The sequence below is a fragment of the Papaver somniferum genome, chromosome 1, assembly GCF_003573695.1.
Source record: "Papaver somniferum cultivar HN1 chromosome 1, ASM357369v1, whole genome shotgun sequence".
NCBI classification, from domain to species: domain Eukaryota; kingdom Viridiplantae; phylum Streptophyta; class Magnoliopsida; order Ranunculales; family Papaveraceae; genus Papaver; species Papaver somniferum.
This window is the reverse complement of record NC_039358.1, coordinates 43,290,578-43,317,884: the sequence shown is the minus strand read 5'-3', so window position 1 is coordinate 43,317,884 and position 27,307 is coordinate 43,290,578. Positions and strand designations below refer to the sequence as shown.

General features: G+C 38.2%; 2 pseudogenes; both read left to right on the top strand.

Moving 5' to 3' along the window:
* The first annotated feature begins 428 nt into the window (after window positions 1-428).
* On the top strand, window positions 429-4,500 carry LOC113328226 (annotated as a pseudogene).
* A 5,676-nt stretch (window positions 4,501-10,176) lies between these two features.
* Window positions 10,177-12,730, top strand: LOC113295471 (annotated as a pseudogene).
* The last annotated feature ends 14,577 nt before the right edge of the window (window positions 12,731-27,307 follow it).

Genomic DNA, 27,307 nt, shown 5'->3' with positions numbered 1-27,307 from the left:
GAGTTCATCAATGAGATTGAAAAATGAATCCTAACAGAGAGACTCATCGATAAACTTAGGGTTTGCATCTGAGATGAAATGAGTTAATCCAACGAATCTCCTTACAAAATGTATTTCGATCTCTCTTTATCTCGCTCTCTCTGAATCTCACCTGAAATCTGAGATCTAAAATCAAACAATTAAAAACGTATATAACTCTGAAAGGACAATTTTGGTACTAGAAAAATTCGAGAAATGTTGAATCGGTATAAATTTGGATTAACTCGTCCAGATTATGGACCAAACTGTCTACACGGGGATAATTTGGACTAACGTGTACTAGGCCTTGGAGCACAGGACTAAAGCATCCAAAGCCCACTCAAAAAGGATTAAACGATCAATTTCTACTTAAATCAAACACCCATTAGATTGTTACATAGAAGGACAATGGCCGTTTGAATGAGACAGAGCATGTGTACTTGATGATGAACCAAAAGAAGAAATTTTGCAGAGAGCAGATGGGGGTTCTTAATAAAAATCTCTACTTTATTTGCTTTCAAAATTGTATTACCAGAAGAAGAAAAACAAGGTACTACTTTCTCTTCTTTACTTTCAGACCAATTTTGTTTCATCTGGGCTTCTTGGAAAAAGGGGGTTTATTTTATTCTTTACTTTCTAAACTAAAGGAAGGGTTTTTCTTTTGAGCAGTGATAATCTTGTTACTTTTTGGGATTCTACAAGGAAAAGGGGTTCTCATTTGAGCAGAAACAGAGATATTTTTTTTGTTTTGGAGTGATAATCTAAAAGTTAAGTTTTGATCAGAAATGATGAGAGCAAGAAGAAATGTGGTCAGCCCCCATGGTAATAACTTATTCTACTAATCTCTACATTATCTGATATGTTTTTTGTTTTGATTTTTTGTAATGCTTGATTTTGATTCTTTGAGATTGTGAAATTTTTTACAGCAAAGAGCTGTGAGGCTTGTGAAAGCAATGGTTGTGGTTCAGCTAAGCGGAAACGAGGCAGATCCAAGGAAGGGTCTGTAACTCGGACTACTCAGGGTAATGAATTTGATAAGCTGTGTTGATTTTGGTGAAAGTTCCACCCTCTCCATAAAATGGCATTTCTCCCTTTATCTTTGTATGAGATGGTTCTTTTGCTGCTTTCTAATTGATGTTGATTTTGTAATATTCTCTCTAGGTCCATCGAGCGTTCCAGCAAAATCTGATACTACCAGGAGTTTGGTTAAGCGAAAGCCGAGAAAGCCTACAAAGAAAGGAAAAGATGCCAATGCACATGCTTCTCCAAGTAACTTACTCTACTCTCTTTGTAGAATTGGGTTTCTCCGTGTTTGTATGAGATGCCTTTGCTGCTTTCTGACTGATGTTCCATGTTAATTATTTTCTATCTTTTCTGTTTGTCCCATACTGCCAAGGCTATTCCTGATCATTGGGTTTGTGAATTTGTGGAAAAAGCTTCCAAGTCTAATAAGATCTCTAAGAACAAAGATGATTGTGTGAAGAAAAACTTTGTGCGTGCCAATCCAAGTTACCTTAACACTCTTGGAAATGCTCATTCTGAGTGGTGTTTTGGTGCAATAGCTGAGCTTGTTGACTATTCCAGGGATGCCAAGGCAACCGAGTACGTAATCGCTCTTCTTTTTAGCTATCTTTGTTGTTTCTACAGCTACCTAATTCTAGACTCCTACACTGTAGTGATTTAGATTTAGTTTGTATAGCTACCCCATTAGTTACTTATTTAATAACAAGTAGTACTTGCTTTCCTGGGAAAACTTACATTGTGTTGTGTATTCTGCTCAGGATTAAGATATCAGTGGAACTCCAATATTCAAAAACACATGACAAGGGCATTCCAATGTTGTTAATCATTGATGATGGTCATGGTATGGCTCATGAGGATTTAATCGCAATGCTGTCATTTGGGTGCAAAAAACCTGTTGAAAGTGACTTGGATCGTATTGGAAAATTCGGCATAGGATTTAAGGTATGTAGCTTTCATGTTGTTAATGAACTGTTTTAATGTATTATCTCTATGATCGTTTGGGGCTTTGGTAACACTAGCCTTGTATGTTCAGTAAAAAACTTTTGTTTGTCAATGAAAGAGGTCCACCTGTTTATACATGTCAAATTTTTGTGCTCTTCATGGTTACTCCATTCTGTTGAATTTAATTTCACATTGGACCAACTTTAACTGGAGTGCATGTTTATTTCGAAGTGGGTGAATGTTTGATGAATGATTCCATTAGATTTTTAGTTCACTCACATATAAAGGGTGCACTTCAACTTTTTTTTTGTAAAACACAGTTGTTCATAGAGATAATATAACTCCTTTGTGCTGATTTCCTAATGTTTTTCCTAGGCGTGATCGTACTTACGCAAACTGCTGAGACAAGATCCGTAGCGTTTCTCTCTCAATCTTCAAATGAAGGAAAAGATGTGAGTTTGTAACCAAGCAACTCTTGCAATCTCTAGTTTTTTGTTTTGGTTTAGTAAACTAACCAGTTCAATGTTACTGTAGAACCTAGAACTACCAGTTGTCTCTTACCAAAGACATGGCATATACATGGATGTGGACAGAAGTGTTCACTCCGAAGAGACTATCGCATACCATCTTACAGCTACAAAGGAATTTTCACCATTTAATGAATATTTTATTGGTGAAAAGTTGGGCTTATTTGGTGCAGAAGGCCAAGGAACTCAAATTTACATATGGAATTTGGAGGAGTGGGGATCAGAATGTCATCTTGAGTGGACAAAATATAACGATGATGGGGATTCTAGCGAAGAAGGTGACATACTGATTCGTTCTAGAAGGGCAAGAAAACGTCCTGGACAGTTTAGCAAACAGGTTGGTTAGTCATACTTACATTTCGTTTTGTTTCAATGTTGATGGTAATCAAGTTATTTATGTTATTAATTGATAGTGTTGTCGCTAATTAACTCAGGTTCCATTAGATTACTCACTGCGGTCATATCTTGAGGTCGTCTTCTTGAATACACGAATGAAAATATATGTTCAAGGTTCACTGGTGAGTACTTATTTCATATCATCATTTTGTATGTTCTTATAACTTCCATGCAGTGATCTGAGATATCTTATTTGCTTACTTGATGGAATGTTAAGGTTAAAAGTTTTCCATTGGCAAAATCCCTGAATGAGACCAAGATCATAAGGGGTGATATCATGGGAAAACCTATTCAGCTCATTCTTGGCCGCCGTCAGAAAGAACGGGAGTTGATGAATGGTGGAATGTTTTTGTACTGGCGTGGGCGATTAATTGAGGTGAGCTATTGCTGCATATCATGGTAACTTTTTAGTTCTCATCTGTATCATGCCTTGGCATGCCCTTAGTTCATTATGCCTCTGTCACAAATTCCGAACCTTATAACTTTCTTTTATATCAAAATTTCTGTGAACAAATCTTTTGTATTACGGGTTTTGTGAAATGAGATTTTGTACTTTATTGAATTAGTATTTCCTGTTTCTTAAAAAACATAAGGAAAATTTTCCATTGCTTGTGTATGAAAATGCGTGTGACACTACCTGATCCTTCGTGTAATTATCCTGCTCTCTTCCTTAGGCTTACAAGAGAGTCGGAGGTATGATGCATACTTCTGATGTGGGTCGAGGAGTAATTATTGTTGCAGATGTTACCGAAGTAATGGTACGATACTGATTCTTAATTCTTTGCATGGCAGTTTATTATCTTCTCAATTTCTCAAATATCGCAACGGTGCTGTGTATTTTCTCAACCAAAGACGGACAACTTTCTGGCACTGACTCATGATAACTTCTTTTTCTTCAGCGCGATGGGAATCATGATTTAATAAACAACACCAAGCAAGCTTTTCAGGAATCCCCAGCATATACAATGTTGGAGGACTGGTTGGGTGACAGAACAGATGAGTATTGGGATGAACATTTTGAACAACTTAGAGAAAAGAAGGTAACCTGTTTTGATTTGTCAAATTGTTTATGCAGAAAATGTTTAATTGCTTATGTGCTAATCCCTTCATGCTGTTTCACTTGTATGACTTCAATTCATCCAGGGAAAGAAGAAAGCGGAATATAAACCAGATAATGAATGGGTTCAGTACGAAGAGTGCAGAAAGTGGAGGATACTGACAACCGATTACAGGACTGAATCGCCATCCCAAAAATGGTACAGTATTATATGTACCCGTTCCTTCTAACTTTCCATATTAGCTCTCACGGAAGAAACTCATTACATATGTTTTGTTCAATGTAGGTACTTCTGCGACATGCCACCTCTTAGGGGCGATTGTGAAACTCCTGAAGATGAGTTAGTCCCTGGGGTGTGCTTCGACTGAGTTCAAAACGAACAACAAAATTAAGTAGAAATGTGTTTTAAGTCCAATTTGGAAAACTATCTTTTTGTGCAAGATATGTTGTAATGGCTTCCAAAGCCTTAATCTGTAAGATAAATATTCTGTCTTCCAAAACTCATAGATGACGCCTGTTCTGATATTTATGTCAATTTTTATTAAATTGTCACTCTGTATTTTCTCTTATTCTGAGACACAGAACATCCTAGATTTTGTTGAAAGAATTTATCTGCATAAACCCAAAGCCAAACATCCCCTGAGTTTATAGCATTGTTGAAGCTCTGAGATTTAGACCCTAATAACAACAATATAGACCTTGATTGATTGCTACACCCTCCCTTGAGCAATGTGTAACTGGTATAATGCTTCTTTTATTCCTTGCAACAACAATATAATAAACCTTGATAAAGGTGACAAGTGAATTGAATATAGCCGTTACTCATGTACAGTCACACTGATTACACACCAATTTTCAAATTTGCTGAGATACCCATTTCTTCTTCTGGGTAAGTACGTACAATGAAAGCTAACAAAATTCAAATTTTCTTACTAGAAGAGGAAATGGGGAGTGATTGCTCTATTATAACTCTCTTTCCCCATCTCTCTCTTAAACTACCCTCTCTCATTTTCTCTGTTAGGCTCTTCACTCTTCTGTGTTTTCTCTTAAATCACTTTAGAACTTTTTTCATTGTCTCTTGTAAGTATGGTGAACAAAAGAAAGCAGAACTTGGTTTCTCCTGATGGTAAAAAATTGTTCTTCTACAGATCTTCATATGTGTTTGTTTCTGTCTAAAATTGTTTAGGAATCTTAGGGTTTTACTTGTGTTTGTGACTATGCAGCAGGTAGATCAACATCCAAGAACCCAAAGAGAAAAGGTGTCTGCAAAAGTTATGTTGTTAGATTTTGTAAAACACATATATCAAAATAGTTCGTACGTCTTTCATTCATTCAATCTGCCTCTTATACAAGATACACAACCCTAGTTTTAGACCCTAGAGTTCGACCTTACAATGGACTGTCCATAACAGTTTAAGCATTGGACTTTGAAGATGGGTCTCAATCTGGAGACTGTGAAGATGGGTCTCAATCTCGAGACTGTGAAGATGGGTCTCAACCCAACAGTCTCGAGCCCATATATAACTCTCCTAATACCCTCCCTCAAGACGGAGCATGGAGATCACACATGCCCATCTTGGAAATAAGAAACTGAAACTGAGCTTTCCCTAAAGATTTAGTAAAAATATCCGCCAATTGCACTGTTGTAGGAGTGTAAGAAGGCGTAATAAGCTTATGCATGATAGCATCTCTAACCAGATGACAATCAACTTCAATATGCTTTGTTCTTTCATGAAAAACTGGATTCTGAGCAATATACAAAGCCGATTGACTATCACAGAGAAGTCGCATTCCATGTGGATGATGAACTCCCAAATCACCCAGTAATTTTTTCAGCCATTTTAATTCACACGTCGCCGCCGCCATAGATCTATATTCCGCTTCAACTGACGAACGAGAAACAGTATGTTGCTTCTTAGTTTTCCAGGATATTGGAGAATAGCCAAGAAGAACAAACCAACCCGTCAACGAGCGTCTAGTTAAGGGACAACCAGCCCAATCTGAGTCACACCATCCTTTCAAATCAAGACCACTATCAGAGCGCAACAAAATTCCCTGCCCAGGATTCTTCTTCAAATATCGAACCACACGAAGAGCCGCTTCCCAATGTGCTATTCTCGGCAGTTGCATGAATTGAGACAAAATATGAACAGCATATGCTAGGTCTGGCCTAGTCACGGACAAATAGATTAAACGCCCAATCAGTCTTCGATATTTTTCCACATCCGTGAACAAATCTCCTTTGTCCAAAGAAAGACGATGATTAGTTTCCATTGGAAATTCTGCAGGTTTTGCACCTAATAAACCTGCCTCCATGATGATATCCAACGCATATTTGCGTTGACACATATAAAAACCTTGTGCACTTCATGCCACCTCCAAACCCAGAAAATACTTCAACTTTCCCAAATCTTTCATCTTGAAACATTGTCCCAAGTAAAGTTTGAATTGATCAAGCGCAACTAAATCATTACCCGCAAAAATCAAATCATCCACATATACCAAAACATTAAGTTGGGTTTTTCCCTTAGTCATGGTAAAAAGAGAATAATCGGAATATGATTGCCGAAACCCATAATTCTTCAAAGCTGCAGACAATTTTGCAAACCAACATCGAGGAGCCTGCTTTAAACCATATAAAGATTTTTTCATCCTACACACCATATTAGACTTACCTTGAGAAAATCCAGGTGGTATTTTTACATACACTTCTTCTTCCAAGTCTCCATGAAGAAATGCATTATGTACATCCATCTGATGCACTTCCCAATTCTTAATTGCTGCCACAGCTAGGAAAGTTCGCACTGTCGTCATTTTCGCCACTGGTGCAAATGTCTCATTGTAATCCAACCCTTCTACTTGATGATTCCCAAAGATCACCAGTCTAGCTTTGAGCCGCACCAACTGTCCATTCTCATCATACTTCTCTGTGTAAATCCATTTACTACCAAGAGCTTTCTTTCCCGGCGGTAATTCTTCTAATTCCCATGTTCCTTGTTCTTCCAAAGCTCGTATTTCTTCTGCCATTGCCTTACGCCATCCTGGATGCTTCATGGATTCTTTGAAATTTTTAGGCGCAGACCCAGCAGTAATTGCTGCAAGAAACTTTTTATGAACTGTAGAGAATTTATCACAACTAACATAATACGTCAAAGGATACGGCGTACCTGAGGATGATGATTGTGGAGAGTGAGCATGGGATGGACTATTTTGTCGTACAGTGTGCGTTACAAAACCTTTGAGCCGACTAGACGGAATCTTCTGTCTCCTTCCTTTACCCATACTAGCTTCCGTCACTTCCTTCGAGACCACAGGGTTCTCAGTAATATATTCTGGGTTCTCAGTATCATCGTCCAGGTTCTCAGTAATGTCTTCCGGGTTCCAGTAATGTTTTCTGGGTTCGCAGTAATACCTTCCTGGTTCCCAGTAACATATTCTGGGTTCGCAGTATGTCTTCCGGGTCCTCAGTAATGTAAGTTGGGTTCTCAGTAATATCTTCTGGGTTCTCTTGCTGCACTATTTCTTCATCATCACTCCAACACACGTCATTATTAGCCTGAACTATCTCAGTTGGCTGATCAGGTACCCTAGATATGTAAGGAAACTGATGTTCATGAAACTCTACATCCCTTGAAACTAAAAATTGTCTTTTGTCTAAGTCATATACTTGCCATGCCTTCTTCCCAAAAGGATAACCCAGAAAGACGCACCTTCTTCCTCGACTTGCAAACTTATCCCCTTTACTACTTTGATCATGTGCATAACACAAGCAACCAAATACTTTCAACTGACTATATGGTGCCGGTTTCCCAAATAGAACTTCATATGGAGTTTTGTTATTTAGAACCGGTGTAGGCGTTCGATTAATCAAATACGCTGCTGTCAAAGCACATTCTCCCCAAAATCTGATCGGTAAATTTGCTTGAAACCTCAAAGCTCTTGCCACATTCATTATGTGCTGATGTTTTTCTCAACTCTTCCATTTTGTTGAGGTGTTCCTACACAGGATGTCTCAAAAACTATTCCATTAGTTTAAAATAGCCACGCAATGCATTAAATTCATTCATTATTATCACTTCTAACAATTTTGATTTCTTTACCAAATTGACGTTTCACAAGCGCAATAAAGTTAAGAAATATCGTTGCAACCTCAGTTTTGCTTTGAATTAAATAAATCCACACACCTCTTGAAAAATCATCTACTATTGTCAGAAAATATTGTGCTCCAGACGACGAGCACGTCTTATAAGGACCCCACAAATCTATATGAACCAAATCAAAACTACAACTGGATTTGCTCAAACTACTAGCAAAACTACTTCTACGATGTTTTGCACGTGGACAAAATCACACGCATCATTATTTTTCTTCAATAATCTACCCAGACCTGGTAACCGTTGTAACACTTTCTCTGATGGATGTCCCAATCGCTGATGCCACAGCTCATACGTATCCTCATTCACCGTAAGCACTTTAACTGGAGGCACACCACAGAACATATATAGTCCACCTCGTCGCTCACCCACTCCAATCACCTTCCTCGTCAACCGGTCCTGTATAAGACATAAATTGTTAGTACATTGAACATTACATACTACCTCATCAATGAGTTGTGTAACAGAAATCAAGTTACAAGTTATCTGTGGCACATAAAGCACATTGTCCAATCTCAAACCACCAGGAAGAATAACTGTTCCTATTTTCTCAGAGTGAGCATATTTTCCGTCCGGCAGTCCCACCGAACATGCTCTAATATCTTTCACATTTATCATATCATCTCTTTTACACGTGACATGATTTGTAGCTCCTGTGTCTATAATCCAGGATGTTTGATTTGTCTTACCTTGGAGCTGGGAACTGATTTTTCTTGAATTTAAATATTCAAGAACCTGCTGAACTTGACTTGCAGTCACGCCTGTCAGTCCTGATGCATCTCCTGAAGATCCAGTGGCAGGATGAGATGATGTTGTTGCTGCCCGAGATGTTCAAATTATGCGCACGTATATTGTCTTGTCCTCTACCTCCTCTGCTGTTCACAAAACCGGCACCAGCACGTCCTCTACCACCAGCTCTACCACCAGTTCGGCCTCCTCGACCATATCCTCTTCCACCTCTTTGTCTGTCACCCCACCATTCCGGGTATCCAATCAGCTGAAAACACCCTTCCTGTGAGTGCCCTTCTCGGCTACAATGCTTGCAAAATTTGTTAGGATCATACATATTATTGTATGGACGCTGGTCTGACTGAACTTGAACGCCATAACATTGTCCTGTGTCTGAGACGCACAACTCCTTCCCCCAATTTTAGACGTTCCGAATTAACCACAGCTTGATAAGCCACATCTATAGATGGCAGTGGTTCTCTTGCCAGTAATTGTTCACGCAGGGAGCTATACATGGTATCCAAACCAATCAAAAAATAGTGTAAGAAATCTTCTTCTCTCAACGTACTAACCTGTGTTGCAATGTTACACGTGCACAGGCCACAGCTACACTTTGGTATCTTCATGTACGTCACCATCTCATCCCATATCTTGTTCAATCTCCCATAGTACACTGCAACCTCCTCAGTCTTCTTCTGTTTGCATTCGCTTAAGGCAGCTTTCAACTGGCAGATCCGAGTTCCACTTACAACACAAAATCTCCTCTTCAAGTGCGTCCATAACATGCTCGATCATCATAATCCCCCAACGTTGATCTAATATTTGTCTCCAATGTATTGTGATCCAAGAAACCAGCATTGAATGCACTGCAATCCACTCCTCTAACTCCTCAGGTTCTGTTGGTTCTTTGACGGTTCCATCAACAAAACCAAATTTCGTTTGGCTATCAATGATCTTCTCACTTCTAGCCCATTCATCATAGTTTGCTCCCTTTAATACAATAGGTGTGATGATAATCCCTGGTCCATCACTTGATCCCAGATGATATTCTGGTTTCTTCTTTTGCATATTGTTTTCTACCTCTTTTCCTCTTTTAGATGATTCTGCATCATCCGCCATGTTTACTGTTCTAGGGTTTTCTTATTCGTGTTAATCAACTCTGGCTCGTGATGCCATGTTAGATTTTGTAAAACACATATATCAAAATAGTTCGTACGTCTTTCATTCATTCAATCTGCCTCTTATACAAGATACACAACCCTAGTTTTAGACCCTAGAGTTCGACCTTACAATGGACTGTCTATAACAGTTTAAGCATTGGACTTTGAAGATGGGTCTCAATCTCGAGACTGTGAAGATGGGTCTCAACCCAACAGTCTCGAGCCCATATATAACTCTCCTAATATATGTACATGCTGGTCCAGCTTACCTTGAAACCCTTGGCCAGACACACTGTGGCTGGATTTTTGGTGCAATTGCTGAAATTGTTGACAACTCCAAGGATGCCAGAGCAACCAAGTATGTTATTTTTACTCACAAATGATTCCTTCAGGTTGTACTTTTGGGGTTTCTGGTACTAATAGATTTTGGGTTTTACTTTACAGATTGGATATTTTAGTTGAGTATCATCATTCACAAATGCATGGGGAAAGGATTCCTATGCTAGCACTAATTGATGATGGATGAATTGCTTGTCATGCTCTCTCTTGGAAACAAAAAATTCCATCAAGACGATAGAGAGCGAATTGGAAAATATGGGGTTGGTTTCAAGGTATTTTGCTATTCTGATGCTTGTTTCTTCTTAAGTGTTCATTTCTTGCTTTTGATTCTATGAGGGTGTGGTGGTAGCTTCAATTCTTTAATGCTCCATGAGCATTTCATTTTGTATGTTGCACTGATTTTAGTTACCAAAAGTTGCAGACTGGGGCGCGATGTCATTGTTCTTACGCAGACTACTGAGTCATGTTCCGTGGCATTCCTTTTACAGACTTACAATGAATGCAACAAGGATGATGTGAGCTACCATTGCCTACAAAATTCTATTGTTTTTTGTTATTGTTGTTTACCTTTACTAAATCTGGCTACTTCAATTGGTTTTAGGACTCTGAGGCAGAGTTAGAGCTGCCGATCGTTAGCTATCATAGAATCGGTTCTGTTATGGAATTGGATACCAATGTTCAGTCAGAACAGACGTCTGAGTACAATCTAGACATTATGAAGAAGTTTTCACCATTTAATCAATATTTCATTGGTGGAAAGTTTGCACTGTTTGGTGAAAATGGGCAGGGGACGCAAGTTTATATCTGGAATTTAGAAAAGAGTGGCTCAGATTTCAGTTTGGAATGGCACAGAAGTAGTAATGGAGACGTCAATGGCGACGATATAGTGATTCGTTCAAGAAGAACGCGTCCTGGTCAATTAGCCCAAAAGGTCAGCATTCCATCAATTGTTCTATGGTTAAGATTGTAATGGTGATTAACTACTGTAACTTTAATTGCCTGTGTATGTGATAATTGCAGGTGCCTTTGGATTATTCGCTTCGGGCATACCTTGAAGTTATCTTCCTAGACCCACGCATGAAGATATTCATTCAAGGTTAATTGGTATGTAAGAATGCTTGTCTTTCAATTCATTTTTATATGTGTGTGCATGATTCTTACACTCATCTTATCCATGTGTTTCAAAAATGGATTATAGGTTAACAGGTGGCGAAATCTTTGGATAAAACCAAGATCTTTGATGGTAATATCCTGGGGAAACCTGTTCAGCTTATCCCTGGCCATTGCCAGCAAGAATGGGAACGGATGAATAGCGGGATATTTCTGTATTGGCACGGTCGTTTAATTGAGGTGAGTTGGTAGTCCATTTGTTTTCTGGATGTGCAATTGACTTATTGGATACCTTATATAGCAAGATTGGGGATGCAACCAATGATATAAAAATTTGCACATTGTTGTCTCATCTTGGTCTAATCGAAACATGAACTTTTACAAGGCTTACAAGAGAGTTGGAGGCATGATTGAGCACCCGGAGAACAGCCGCGGTGTAATCGGAGTTGTAGATGTGACTGATGTAATGGTAAGGAGTTTCAAATTGTCCTTGATGGTCTTAGATGCAATATCTGTAACATTGACTTAAACGTCTGTATTTCTTACCTACTGCATTTTGACTTTGGAGTATGGGTAACTACTAGAATTAGGATTGCAATTTACTGAACCTTTTTCCTTCCATTTATTTCTCTTCAGCGTGTCGGAGACCATGATATGGTAAACAATACCAAGCAAACATTCCAAGAATGTGAACCATATGCAGAGTTGGAGGACTGGTTAGGTGGCATGCTAGATATGTACTGCAGAGAAGATTCTGAAGGTGGCTCCAGTGAAAATTCCGAAGCTTCTGAAGGTGGTGGCTCCAGTGCAAATTCGGAAAGACCTCATGTCAGATTTAATATACCTACGAGTCCAAAACAACCTGCTGCAAAGAAATCCTCGAATTCTGCAGGAAGGAACACTACAAGTACTAGTACCGTGAGGACGCAAGGATCTGAAGATGACTCCAGTGCAACTTCGGAAAGACCTCATGTGGTACATAATGAACCCGAGGTTCCCAAGGCCAAGAGGGGTCTTCCAAAACTAACAGATGCACAGAAAGCCTCCAACTATGCAAGAAGGAACTCTACAGCAAATACTAGCAATGCAGGTTCAAAACTCCCTGCGGCAAAGGAATCTGCAAAATGGGCAAGAAGTAACTCTACAAGCACTATTAATATGGGTCTGCAAAGATGTGAAGCTAATTTGGGATTTCGAAAGAGGTTCACCAGGTCGAGTCTATTATGTTCACCAACGCCCAAAGTAACATTTGTTCTTTCGGAAGAAATGCAGTAAGTAGGATTTGAACTTCTGCTGTGCCTCATGAGCTACATCCAAATCAAATGAATCTGAATCTGTTTGTTTTTTGAGTCAAGATTGTTTTTTGTTTTGCATCAACGATCGGAACTACTTAGTCTAAGATTGAATGAAAATTGACTGTTTCTGGATAAATATAGTGTAATTTGTGTTGTTATCTTGCAAAAAAGAATGTGAGTTGGCCAAGTGAATGTGACAGGAAAAGAAAACCTTATGAGAGGACTTTCTCTTGCAAAAAATGCTACTTTAGCCCGCTTTCAGCAGCTGATTTCAGTGCAGCTCACTTATGGTATCAGCGATATTTGCTGAAGGTGATGTTCCATTTCGACTGTTAGCTGATCATCTTTTCAGTTTAGGCATGTAAACTGCTGTACAGAATCTGCAACAGAAACCACTACTCACTAGTGGTTGGACTGTTTAAGGAAGACGTTAGGCGGCCCAAATTTTACTCAAGCCCACCTAGCCAAATCCCAATAAGAGGCCTGGGAAATCTCTGCCGAAAAAATAACGTTACACGAAATGAGTGAGCTGATAGTCATATAGAAACAGAACTACCCGTGGATAACTGAGGGAATTTTCTATCCCGGTCAATTGGCTTTTAAAGCCTATTTAAAATAAACAAAAACAAACAAAGGAAACTTATAAATTTCACTTTTTGTTCATTGGTTGCTCGTTACATTGAGATTTTTTTACATCGTTTCTAAAGTTCATATGGTCCCGACTTTACGCAAGAAAAATTGGTTCTATTTTTTTCTTGTTTTTTCTAGTACAAACAGTTTCCAAAAGTATTTGAATGTCAGAAATTACTTTCGGACTTTATTAAGTCTGAAAGTTAGAAATTAGCTTACAAACATAAGGAGTTGTAGAGACAAAAAAAAAGTCATTTTTTGCGGAACAAATTATCTATGTTCCTCACTTTTGGGATTGAATTATCCTTCTTAAAACGGAAAAAATGGGAACCGGAGGCATTTTAGGTAATGGAGTTTGGGACTGGAATTTTGCGGCCAGTTTTTTGGAAGGATCCATAGATGATATCATCTACGTAGATTTGAGCAATCAATACATCCTTTCCATTTCATTTAGTGAACTGAATTTTATCTGCTCCGCCTCTTGAAGAGAGAAGTTATTAGCTTTTCATACCAATCTTTTGGTGCTTGCTTCAATCCATATAATGCGTTATTAAGTTTGAAGACATAATCTGGATTTTCTGACTTTCAAATCCTTTAGGTTAAGGGACATAAACATCTTCCTAAGGATTCCATGTAAGAACGCAGATTTAATGTCCAACTGAAAAAGCTTAATCTTGAGAAAACAAGCATAAGCTATAAGAAGTCCAATGGACTCAAGGCGGGGTACAAGAGAAAATGTCTCATCAAAGTCAATTACTTTAATTTGAGAGTACACTTGAGCGACAAGTCTAGCTTTGTTTCTGACAACAATGCCAAATTCATATGACTTGTTCTTAAACATATCAACTGTGTACCTACAATGTTAATATTATTAGAACAACGAACAAGTTTCCAAACGTCTTGTCTCTTGAATTTATTTAACCCAAGTTGTATCATTTAGAGCTTCATCAATATTTTTTGGTTCAATATTTGACAAGTAACACGTGTAGTTACAAAGGTTATGCGCCTGACTTCTTGTTTGAACAACTTTAGTGTTAGTTTCCCCCAATGATGTCATAGGTTGAATGACGTTGTTTAACTCATTTTGGAGGCTTATGAGGAGTTTGTTCAATATATGGACACCTTTGTCAGGGGTTTTCTCCTCATCACTCTCAGGATCAGCAATAGTTGAACAACTTTTGCTAATGGTGATGTATGTTCGAGTTTTCTACTGATTCAGCAGGAGAAAACTTAGCAAGAGATTTTATTATTTTCACGGAAATCACTAAAGTCATCAATAATAACATTCATTGATTCGACAATGACTTTGGTTTGTAGATTATGGACTCTCGAACCTCGGTTATCAAAAGCATAACCTAGAAAAATTCCTTCGTTACTTTTGGAATCAAACTTTCTCTTTTGCTCTTTATCATCAAGGATGTAACACTTATTTCCAAAGACACATAGATAATTGGACTATGTATTTTTCCATACCACAACTCATATGAAGTATTAAGAGTTCGTGATCTTAAATAGACATGGTACATGTTGTAAAAAGATCTCCTCCCCAAAATCTTAAATACAATTTTTTATATGGAGTATTACCCTAGCTATTTCTTAAATATTCGTGTTCTTTGTTTATGCAACTCCATTAGCTTGTGGAGTAATCGGTGGTGCCTATTGTTGAATTATTCCAGTTTGTCACAAAACTGAAAAACTTTAGTATTATTAAATTATGTTCCACAATCGCCACAAAAAAAAACAAAAAAAAAATTTTTGTGACCTTGTTCATCCCAGATTTTATCCGCAATAATCTTAAATTTGTCCAAGGTGTCATTATTATGTTCTAAGAAGGGAACCTGGGTGAATCAAGTGTAATCATCAACGATTATCAAAGCATATATCTACCCTCCAACCGTTGCTTGTTGGATTGTGTCAAACAGATCTATATGAGTTAAATCAAGAAGAGCTTTAGTGACAATATCTTGGGATGATTTCTATGGAAAGTCTTTCTTATTTAACCTTTCGACAATCACTCGACTTTAGAATTTATTTTGGGTACTCCCCTCACAAGGTCTTTATTAATAACCTTACCAAGTAAGCGATAGCCGATAGTTTATGCGTCCAAAACGTTTCATGCCATAAACGTGTGATTCCACCTTAGTCAAATTGCAACAAAGATTATACAGAATATCTAAAAGATAACATTTTTTCCCCACGAATGCCATGAAAATTAATTTTCCTAATCAGTCTTCAATATCACATCTTTCATTACTGAAGACGACTATATGACTTTTGCCACAAATTTTACTAACATAAAGGAGTTTAGCTGTCATACCTTTGAAGTAGACAACTTCATGAATTTCAGGTAATCCGGGTAGCTTGATTGTCTCTTTTTTGTTGATGTAGCAACAACTCTCGTCTCCGAAATTTACATGACCTCCTTAGTAGTCATCAATATTCACGAACCAAGGGAGATATCCTGTCATGTTTCGAATATATCCAATCTTTTCACAATCAATAGCACATATCAACAGTAAGATCCAATACCTGGTATGCATACAAGTTTAGCTTGGACGATCTCACAAATCAATATCCAAGTAATAACTTAATATGTTACAGAACGATATTAAACAAGAACAGGTCTTGTAATCTTTCTTTCAAGATACGAATTCTCAAGAATAAATCTTTTAGGGTCTATACAGTCTTTTAGACTTAAAAACTGTTTAGGAACGTACTGTTAGAGCATTGCGCGGGTCGAACTCGCCTGCATTGCTATCTCAAGCATGTTTGTCAATTTTAGTGATCAAAACTATAAGTCTTGATTTCTAGCCTATTTATAGATGTCTCGGACTGGGACATAGTTTGTGTAGTTGAGATTAGACTTCACAATGTTTATCACTTGAAGACGAATAACTACAAAGGAGAGCTTGTGGAACTTCATATACAAAAGGTATGTGGAGACTTAAACTCATATATCACTTGGAAAGTATATTTCTACTCTATCTCCTATATTGAGACATAAGTCGTGTTACGATATAGTTTTCTCTATACACGTTTGATATTTCGAGCTGAGTATATCTCGCTTACATATTTCTAGAAATGTGTTGGTAAGCTTTCGCTTCGACCAAATATCATGAGAAAATTTCCGAGTAACATCTTACATGGTTTGTGTGATACAATCATTTGGTGTAAGACTTGGAATGTTTCGATAATGATTATTTCAATATCTTAAAAATTGCTTTGATGCAAATAGCGTGTGATAACGACTGCTGTCATTATAGAAGAATGTTTCAATGATTGAAATAAAGAGTTTAGAATCTTGTAACCATCCTTGGTTATAAGCATAGTGTGTTCGCACATTAGTATATAAGTCCAAAACTGAGAGCCTAAAGTATGCATACTTGTGTGTACACAAAAAGGTTGTACGAGACTGGGTAAGTATGTGTACTCGTACGCATACTTGTGGAATTTCACGTCCGTGAATTTCTGTTGAGTTTAAAACCCAAAACCAAACTCATCAGGTTACCTAAAGTACGCGTACCCGTACGCATACCGGCGGAAAGTTCACGTCCGTGAATTTTTGCTGAGTTTGAAAACTTAAACAAACTCAAATCTGGTTACCTAAAGTACGCGTACCCGTACGCATACTTAAGTAGGTTACTTTCTAAAGTCGGTTGTACATGAACCTAAAACATTTATCAATAAGGAACGCAATCTTTGCAAAACGTGGCTATAATGTTCATATATTGATTCGAGTAAATCAAACCGATTTTTCTTCAATTGTGTTCTTGTATAAATCCATGAGAACATAGCAATTGAACAACTCTTTAACTAGTTTTATTTGAGTCGTTTGAACTAGTTATGGTTAAGATGAATAAGGTTGATATGAGAGTAATCATATGGCTAACCTCGGTTAACTATTTGTGAACCAATATGGTGTACACGTTTGGGTACGGTTACATAAACGTAAATGAGGTTACATTTCATTTGTGTGTAACAAGCTAAGTTCGATCTAACGGTTTAAAGATATTAGCATGGTTGAATCATGTTTTTCATCTAACATTGAATATTGAATTCTTTGTTACCAAGGTAACTTGGATTGCAAACCCTGATTTGAAAACTATATAAAGGAGAACTCTAGCAAATAGGAAACCTAATCCCCACACCTCATGTGTATTACTAGTTGCATAACTAGAGTTGATTCTCGTTTAACCTTAGGTTTCTTCTCGAGACCCTGTAGGTTAATGACTTGAAGACTTCATTGGGATTATGAAGCCAGACCCAACTATTCTCTTTGTAGTTGCGTGATCTTATCTTGATGTTTCTATCGTGATTGAGTGCAATTTTAAAATTGGATTGAGATTTATATCTCCGATAGAAAAGATAAAAAAGTAGTTACAAACACCTTCATCTCATCGTTTGTGATTCTACAATAACTTGTTTCGCTAGTCATTTAAGTTTATTGTGTAGTGATTGATAATACTAGGCTATTCTTCGGGAATATAAGTATGGTTTATCAATTGGTTCCTGTTCACCTTGATTTATCAAAAGACGGAACAAAAACTCTTGGGTATTTATGTGTGAAACAGATTTATTCAATCTTATAGACTTTTCTATGTGAGACAGATTTGTTTATCAAGTCTTCGATTTTGGGTCGTAGCAACTCTTAGTTGTGGGTGAGATCAGCTAAGGAAATCAAGTGCTTAGTATCTTGTTGGGATCAGATACGTAAGGAGCGTAACTGTACTTTGAATCAGTATGATATTGATTAGGGTTCAACTACAGTCCAGTCCGAAGTTAATTGGTAGTAGGCTAGTGTATGTAGCGGCTTAATACAGTGTGGTGTTCAATTTGGATTAGGTCCCGGGGTTTTTCTACATTTGCGGTTTCATTGTTAACAAAATTATGGTGTTTGTGTTTGTTAGAGCATAGCTCGGTTGAACCCACCAAGCGTTGGTATGAAAGTATTAGGATATGAGACATTACAAGTATTGTGAAGACTTGAAGAAGTGAAGAAGTAAGAAGCTACAACGACAACATCATCCTTTCACTTGAGGTTAGTGATATTTGACTTGAACTGTTTCATTCCCTAACATATCTTTCAAGTCGTGCATATTGAAAACAAAACTGTGAAGCATGAACACTCTAGATAGACATAGTATTAAGGAATACAATACGAGGTTTATTGCTTAACCATTAAACTTTGTAGATAAGACATTGACATAATCGTTTAAATGCTATTGTGAGTATGTATGGGTATGAGGTGAGGAATTCATCCTAGGAAACAATGTTTTACATGTGTTTTAAGGAAGTAAGTTCATAAACTTGTTTATAAATCGAAAAGGAAATCGCCAGACGTTATTGGTATTATTATTCATTGCATATCTTGTGAACAACCAATATGTCTGATTTAGTATAACCGCTCATGACTTGTTTTTGTTCTTGGTAAAACTATTCACAAAGGCCTGACTTATATATTGGTATGACTTTTATTAGTGAAATCGATCTTAAGTAATCACCTGAGATGGTATGATCGAGTTTGTTATTTGTGTATGACCAAATCTGGGTAAAGGGGAACCGATCCTAGTAAGAGGTGCAACACATCACAAAGTGGAACCGATCCTTGTACGAGGTGCAGCATGATTGTAGCATAAAGGGGAACCAATCTTATGGACATGTGCAACACGTTTTTAGGCAAAGGGGAACCGATCCTTGGTAGGCTTTGGGATATGTATAAAATAAGAGCAAAAGAAAGCCTACAGTGATACCTGCAAGTGCACAGGGTCAGTTGTAGCTTGTGTGCAAGAACAGGGTCATTCCACAGGGACTTGGGGTGTTATGAAGTTTCACTATGCTGATAATTGATGCAAAACTAAATGCAAGGTCACAAGGTTGCAGTGACAGTGAAACAGAGATGGTAAAACAGCAAGGAACCAAGGCTATGAGCCAAGGGCAGGGAAGGCAGTGCACTGATTTCAGTGCACAGCAAGCTTCAAAATACAAGAAATAAACAGCAAGATAGCTAAGAAATTTAGCTGAGCAGGGAGCAAAACAGAATTGAATTTATAAGTGACTGTAAAATGGATTTGTGGTTAAGCTAAGGGCTTAGAATCCACCTTGTGTCCTAATCAAGCAATGCAATTCTAGGTTGAAATTAGGATCTTAAGCATACATTAGAATGGGAGGAGAATCAGCTTGCTCACTGATATGCCCCTAGTATTGACTGTCTTTTGACAGCACAGCCAATCACAGGCATATCAGAGCACTGACTTCTTCCCATTACTCAAGCAAGACAAGCATTAAGACGACTATCCTAGCAATTCATCATTTAACAGTGCACTAGGCTTCATCTGAGCCTTAACCAGTGCAACTTAGCTCATGCTAATCTTGTGAACAACAATAAACATCATACAAGGTAATTCAAACAACACACACATGGTGAGCAATTACAAAAACATGATAAACATAATTAACATTTGAAATGGAAATTAACTGAATTAAGAACTATAATAGAAATTCACAGAACATGGATAATTGAGGGCACTGGATAGTCCAGGCCTCTGAGGTGGTGCTCTGGCTAATCCAGGCATAACCCCTTTCACACACATCACACTCTATTTATAGTTACATATAAGAAAAATCCCCAAAAATCAGTGAAGCTAGGGTGTACCCAAAAATCCAAAATTCACTCACCTAACACACTGATAACAACCCAATCAACCAACCCATGCTTTAATTAGACGTACAATTGATTTCCCCCAAAAAGTTCCCAAATCAGAAAAATTAGGGTTAGGGATTTTTCTTACCAAACCTGCGATTTGACGCTTCCCTCTTCAACCCATTCCTCTCCTCGGTCTCCTGCTCCTCTCCATGCCTTCAATTGCTTTTCTAGCTTCACTAATTCGTCAACCACTCACCTAGGGTTTCGGCAGGGGAGAAATTGACGAATTAGGGGGCTATAAAGATGGGTAATAGATGTAGGAAGGTAGGGGTGATGATGGTGGAGGTGTGGTGGTGGTAGAGGAGTAGGTAGTGGTGGTTGTGGAAGTGGAGTAGGTGGTGGTACGGCAGGGGATGGTGGTTCTGTTGCAGAGAGGGGGGGAAGAGAAGATGGAGTCGATGGGGTTTGAGGAAGGGGCTGTTTGTTTTGCGGGTATAGATATTAGGTACTAGGGTGTTGAGCAGGTGTAGAGGATTTTGATGTTTCGCAAAGCTGAACCGTAGGATTATAGGATGATGGAATGATCCAACGGCGCGATTGAAATGTATGAGGGGAGACCGTTGGATGACGAGATACATCAAAACTGACGGCGAAGATCGAGGTTAGGTGTTGTAGTGTTAAGCGGAAGTATCGAGATTTGATGAGCAGGCAAAGAAGCGACCGTAGGATCTAAATGTGATCTAATCTGAAGGCTTGGAATTTAGGTACTATGGTGTTTTGCAGGGACTTCAGATTTTGATGAACGATGAAGAAGCGACCATTGGATGATGAGATGGATCCGATCTAACGGCTGAGAATGGAGGCGGGTATGGATATAGAAAATGGGTTTGGGTAAGGGTTTTGGGCATTGGGTATGCCAAGCCCATATCTTCTTTAAGAACAATTCTTCCTTCTTGAGCCCATTCCTAGCTTTTTGGTCTTGCGCTCCATTCTTTGCGGCTTCCTTGCGTAATTCTTCCGGCTTTTCACTACTCTTCAGCTCTTTTCCGCTCCGCAATTCATCCAAACTTTATTTACAACCTAAAAATGCAAAATTAATTAATAAAAATATTATTCTTGAAAACAAAGAAAATACAGAATATGGGATAAAATGTAGAATTAATGCACAAAAGATGAGTTAAATGCCAAGAAAAATATATAGAAATATGCACTTTTTAGCACTCATCAAATACCCCCAAACCTGAATTTTACTTGTCCTCAAGTAAAACAAAACTAAGGAAATCCTAACTATACCACTGTCGCTGGTCTCTCGAATGCATTTAGCGTATGCACTAAGCCTTTTAAACCACTAAGTGTCCCTAGTGGACGAGTTGAAGTCTCGTGAAGGTTTGCTTAGAACGTACCTACAAAGTTCTAGGTCAAAATATAAGCTCAGATTCCATCAAATGTGACATGTGCAAAACAGTTTAAGCTCACAGCAAAATGGAGATGTCAATCTACCTATCAAAGGCACAATCCTAGCACTGATAACAAAAAAAAAGACATGTGATAAGAGTGTAAAGTGTATCTACACATGTGTAAAGAAAGATCGGATGTTATGATTACTAATCACCAAGAGATTTCTCAGGCTAAGAACCAAGGTCGAAATCTAGCTAGCTGTCCGGACTTTACGAGAATTGTGAATGAGTTGGAGGTATTTCACAATTACTCGCGTTGTACATCAATGGCATACACCCTTCCTTGCTTATTACAATGAACACAAAATGACTCTTTACATGACTCTTATTTACATTGACTACTCTCTTTTATTTTTGGAACAAAAGAGGATGGAATTGATAAATACTTGATTTTTTTTTTTGTATTTTTCTGATATTTGATTTTTTTCTGAATATATACATCGTTTTTTTTTTTTTTTTTTTTTTTTTTGACTAGGAAACAGTTTTGATACAAATACAAAAGGAAACAAAAAATTACATGACACTTTGCAAGAGGTAGCCCTTTTTGATGCACCCAGTTAAATTCGATGGTTGTCTTTCTTAATGTAACCTCCACCTTCTATCCCAACCAACCAAAGAACAAGCTAGTCAAGTTTCGTTCAGTATTCTAAAGTGATTGGCAATCGTGACTTCCTATCAAACACCTTGAAGATCGAGGCTATACATGTATTGGTAGATCGTGCGCGTGCAAGTTTCTTATCACCATGTGAATTGTGCTAGAATCAGAGTGCCTAAATATCTAGACTAAGAACCCTACGTATAACATATATGCACATAAATCAACTTTTCAAGGTAAATGAGCTCCATTTTTTTATGATTTTTCATTTTTTAATTTTTTTAATTTTTTTTTTTTTTTGAATTTTTTCGATTTTTTCAAAAGAAGAAGGAGTTCGTTTTCAATTATGGCATATTATCGTGGTATCTACTCTATACCCCCAAACCTGAACTAAACATTGTCCTCAATGTTTCAAAATATGAACAAAATTATAATACAACATATGAAGAGGATCATGTTGAGTAGAGAAAAAGGAAAGAGAATACCCGATTTCGGCGAAAGTAATATTAGAACTCCGTTATTCAGGGCAAGAATCCAACATATGTCAGCCGAGATCATATTGGATTAGCGAAATATATACAAAAGGAACAAAAAGGGTTTTAAAATTTTATCTACTGGATTATATACAAAAATTCACCATACACTAACAATCTAAAGAGTTGAGGATCAACCCAAAAGACAAAGTGTAGAGGTTTCAACAGCTTCACACAATAATAATAATATGATAGGCATGCAAGTGAAGCTGTGAAACAAAATGAGCTACCCCCAAACCTGGATTTTACAGAAGATATAATTTTGAAAACAAAATCGCGCAGTTTCGGGGGTTCATCATGCACAAGGTCTAGCTCGAAATGAACTGTGCTAGGGACGGGCAAACATGCTAATTCCAACTGTGGTTCCTCAAATGTATTATACTTAGAAGCAAAATAGTCCAAGAGGACTTGGGAAGCACACAGTTCCAAACCTAGATTAGGGACTCTCAGAAAAGTCGGTTTGACAATATGGGTACAAACCAAATCTAGGTTGGATGGAATGATCTCAATCTGTGACTTAGGCAAGAAGGTGACATCTAAGTTTCTCACATGCATGAGATCAAAAGTACCAATATTATCAGTCACATCAGCATTTTCTAAATCATAATCAAGTTGTGTAGCATGCTCATCATCACAACACAATTTCACAAGTCCAAATTCAGAATCATGGTTATCCGAAATATCCAAATTAACATCAAAAGAAGCAATATATTGTGGCTTAAGTATGGAATCAGACACATCAACTATATTTTCATGCATAGGATCATTAGTGTCAACAGAAGATTCAACATTACCTAAGTCATGCTCTTCACAGGATAACTGCACTATTCTAAATCAGTAGCCTCATCACATGTATATGGAATACTAGAAGAAACATCATTCATGAAGGTCGGGGCAGAAAAGCCTAATGTATTTGAACCCAAAGGTTCCATAACATTTTCAGCATAGACATGTTCTTCTAATATAACATCATCATAATCATCATCATCACAAATACATGAAAATCCTACTTTGTCAAAACCATTAGTGTTTTTCGTCCATACATCTGCCTCTAAAATAGGTGAATATGGATTGACATTTTCAGCAATAGGGTATGAAACACTATATCCAGAATTAAGCTCATTGGGAAAATCAACATCTGACTCATGGTGATTACCCATATCATGTGGCATGGTCCTAGTTTCCCTATAGGTTTCCCACTGATGGGTTTTCTCTGCAACTTCAGCTAGAAATAACCATGCATCGTCCACAGTTTTATCAATGAATTCACCATTACACATAGATTCAACCAAGGCTCGAGACTTAAAGTCTAGTCCCTCATAAAGAATGGCGACCAGTCTCCACTTCTCGAGGCCATGATGAGGACACTCAAACAACAAATCATTAAATCGTTCAAAATAATGAAAAAGTGTTTCTCCATCTAACTGGACAAAACAATTAATACTTCGACGAATAGAGATGGTCCTATGATGTGGAAATAACTTTCCGACAAATTGATTTGTGAGTTGGTCCCAAGTGGTGATTGACTACGGTTTCAAACCGTAAAACCATGTTTTGGCCTTTTCCTTTAAAGAAAAAGTAAACAAACGCAATTTCAAAGAGTCTTCGGATATATGGTCAGGTTGTAAAGCCCGGACAATTTGTTCAAACTCTCTTACATGGTTATAGGGATTCTCAGAATCGAACCCTCGAAATATAGGAAGTATTTGTATCATGCTTGCGTTTAGTTCAAATGGGCCATCAGTCTGTGGTAAGACGATACATGATAACTGACTTATTATGTTAGGGTACATGTATTCATGGAGACTACGGAGTTTATTCACACACTCGCCCATTTTTTCAAAAAAATTTGGTTTTAATGGGTTTTGAAAATTTGGTTTGAAAGGGTTTTGAAAAGAAAATTTGGTTTTGCTTGGGATAAAATTTTGGTTTTTGAAATAAGGAGCAAAGTTTTTTTTTTTTTTGGTTGGGTTTTGAAGCCCAAATTTTAGTTTAAAAGAAACTACAAGCCTAACAAACAACTAAATTACAAGCCCAAATAAAGAAAGAAATAAAAATAAAACTAATTGTTACAAACCCACAAAAAAGAAAATAAAAATAAAACTAAAATTATTACAATCCCAAATAAAGAAAGAAATAAAATTAAAAAAAAAAAAAAAAAAATTATTACAAGCCCACAGAAAAAATGGAAGCCCACAGGTTGGGTTCTCTTAATGGGTTTAGGCCTACCTTTGAAGCACAGCCCAGCTGCTCAGTTTGGTTGCAAAAACCCAGTTGGGCTTTGGATCATCCTAAGCTTTGGCTTCAACACTCAAGGCCCAGTTGGGCTTGGTTCAATTTCCTCTCCTTCTGCAGCTTACAGCCCAGTTGGGCTTTGGCTCTCAGCACAAGCTCAGACCAGCAAGAAACAACAGCAGCACCAGAGGCTGGCTGTAGCAATGGCCCAAGCACCAGCAGCAGCAGGAAGAAGTAGCAGCAGCAGCAGGGAGAAGGAGAAAGCAGCAGCACAGCTGCAGCAACAACAGCTAGAGCACCAGAGGCTCAGCAACAGCTCCACAGTTCAGGAGCACAGCAGGCAGCAGTAAGTGGCAAGCTCAGCAGCAGCAACACCTGTTGGCTCAAAACAAAAAGTGAGTAAAGATCCAAGCTATGATGCAGGAATGTAAGTGAACAATATGCAAATGAGTATGCAATGCAGGGAAAGATGCAAATGCAATGAACTATGATGCAAATATGAAGATGAAAGTGAATGCAACAAAACAGCAAAGAACAAATCAACACACAGCGCCAAGTCCCCGGCAGCGGCGCCAAAAACTTGGTAGGCTTTGGGATATGTATAAAATAAGAGCAAAAGACAGCCTACAGTGATACCTGCAAGTGCACAGGGTCAGTTGTAGCTTGTGTGCAAGAACAGGGTCATTCCACAGGGACTTGGGGTGTTATGAAGTTTCACTATGCTGATAATTGATGCAAAACTAAATGCAAGGTCACAAGGTTGCAGTGACAGTGAAACAGAGATGGTAAAACAGCAAGGAACCAAGGCTATGAGCCAAGGGCAGGGAAGGCAGTGCACTGATTTCAGTGCACAGCAAGCTTCAAAATACAAGAAATAAACAGCAAGATAGCTAAGAAATTTAGCTGAGCAGGGAGCAAAACAGAATTGAATTTATAAGTGACTGTAAAAGGGATTTGTGGTTAAGCTAAGGGCTTAGAATCCACCTTGTGTCCTAATCAAGCAATGCAATTCTAGGTTGAAATTAGGATCTTAAGCATACATTAGAATGGGATGAGAATCAGCTTGCTCACTGATATGCCCCTAGTATTGACTGTCTTTTGACAGCACAGCCAATCACAGGCATATCAGAGCACTGACTTCTTCCCATTACTCAAGCAAGACAAGCATTAAGACGACTATCCTAGCAATTCATCATTTAACAGTGCACTAGGCTTCATCTGAGCCTTAACCAGTGCAACTTAGCTCATGCTAATCTTGTGAACAACAATAAACATCATACAAGGTAATTCAAACAACACACACATGGTGAGCAATTACAAAAACATGATAAACATAATTAACATTTGAAATGGAAATTAACTGAATTAAGAACTATAATAGAAATTCACAGAACATGGATAATTGAGGGCACTGGCTAGTCCAGGCCTCTGAGGTGGTGCTCTGGCTAATCCAGGCATAACCCCTTTCACACACATCACAACTCTATTTATAGTTACATATAAGAAAAATCCCCAAAAATCAGTGAAGCTAGGGTGTACCCAAAAATCCAAAATTCACTCACCTAACACACTGATAACAACCCAATCAACCAACCCATGCTTCAATTAGACGTACAATTGATCTCCCCCAAAAAGTTCCCAAATCAGAAAAATTAGGGTTAGGGATTTTTCTTACCAAACCTGCGATTTGACGCTTCCCTCTTCAACCCATTCCTCTCCTCGGTCTCCTGATCCTCTCCATGCCTTCAATTGCTTTTCTAGCTTCACTAATTCGTCAACCACTCACCTAGGGTTTCGGCAGGGGAGAAATTGACGAATTAGGGGGCTATAAAGATGGGTAATAGATGTAGGAAGGTAGGGGTGATGATGGTGGAGGTGTGGTGGTGGTAGAGGAGTAGGTAGTGGTGGTTGTGGAAGTGGAGTAGGTGGTGGTACGGCAGGGGATGGTGGTTCTGTTGCAGAGAGGGGGGGAAGAGAAGATGGATTCGATGGGGTTTGAGGAAGGGGCTGTTTGTTTTGCGGGTATAGATATTAGGTACTAGGGTGTTGAGCAGGTGTAGAGGATTTTGATGTTTCGCAAAGCTGAACCGTAGGATTATAGGATGATGGAATGATCCAACGGCGCGATTGAAATGTATGAGGGGAGACCGTTGGATGACGAGATACATCAAAACTGACGGCGAAGATCGAGGTTAGGTGTTGTAGTGTTAAGCGGAAGTATCGAGATTTGATGAGCAGGCAAAGAAGCGACCGTAGGATCTAAATGTGATCTAATCTGAAGGCTTGGAATTTAGGTACTATGGTGTTTTGCAGGGACTTCAGATTTTGATGAACGATGAAGAAGCGACCATTGGATGATGAGATGGATCCGATCTAACGGCTGAGAATGGAGGCGGGTATGGATATAGAAAATGGGTTTGGGTAAGGGTTTTGGGCCTTGGGTATGCCAAGCCCATATCTTCTT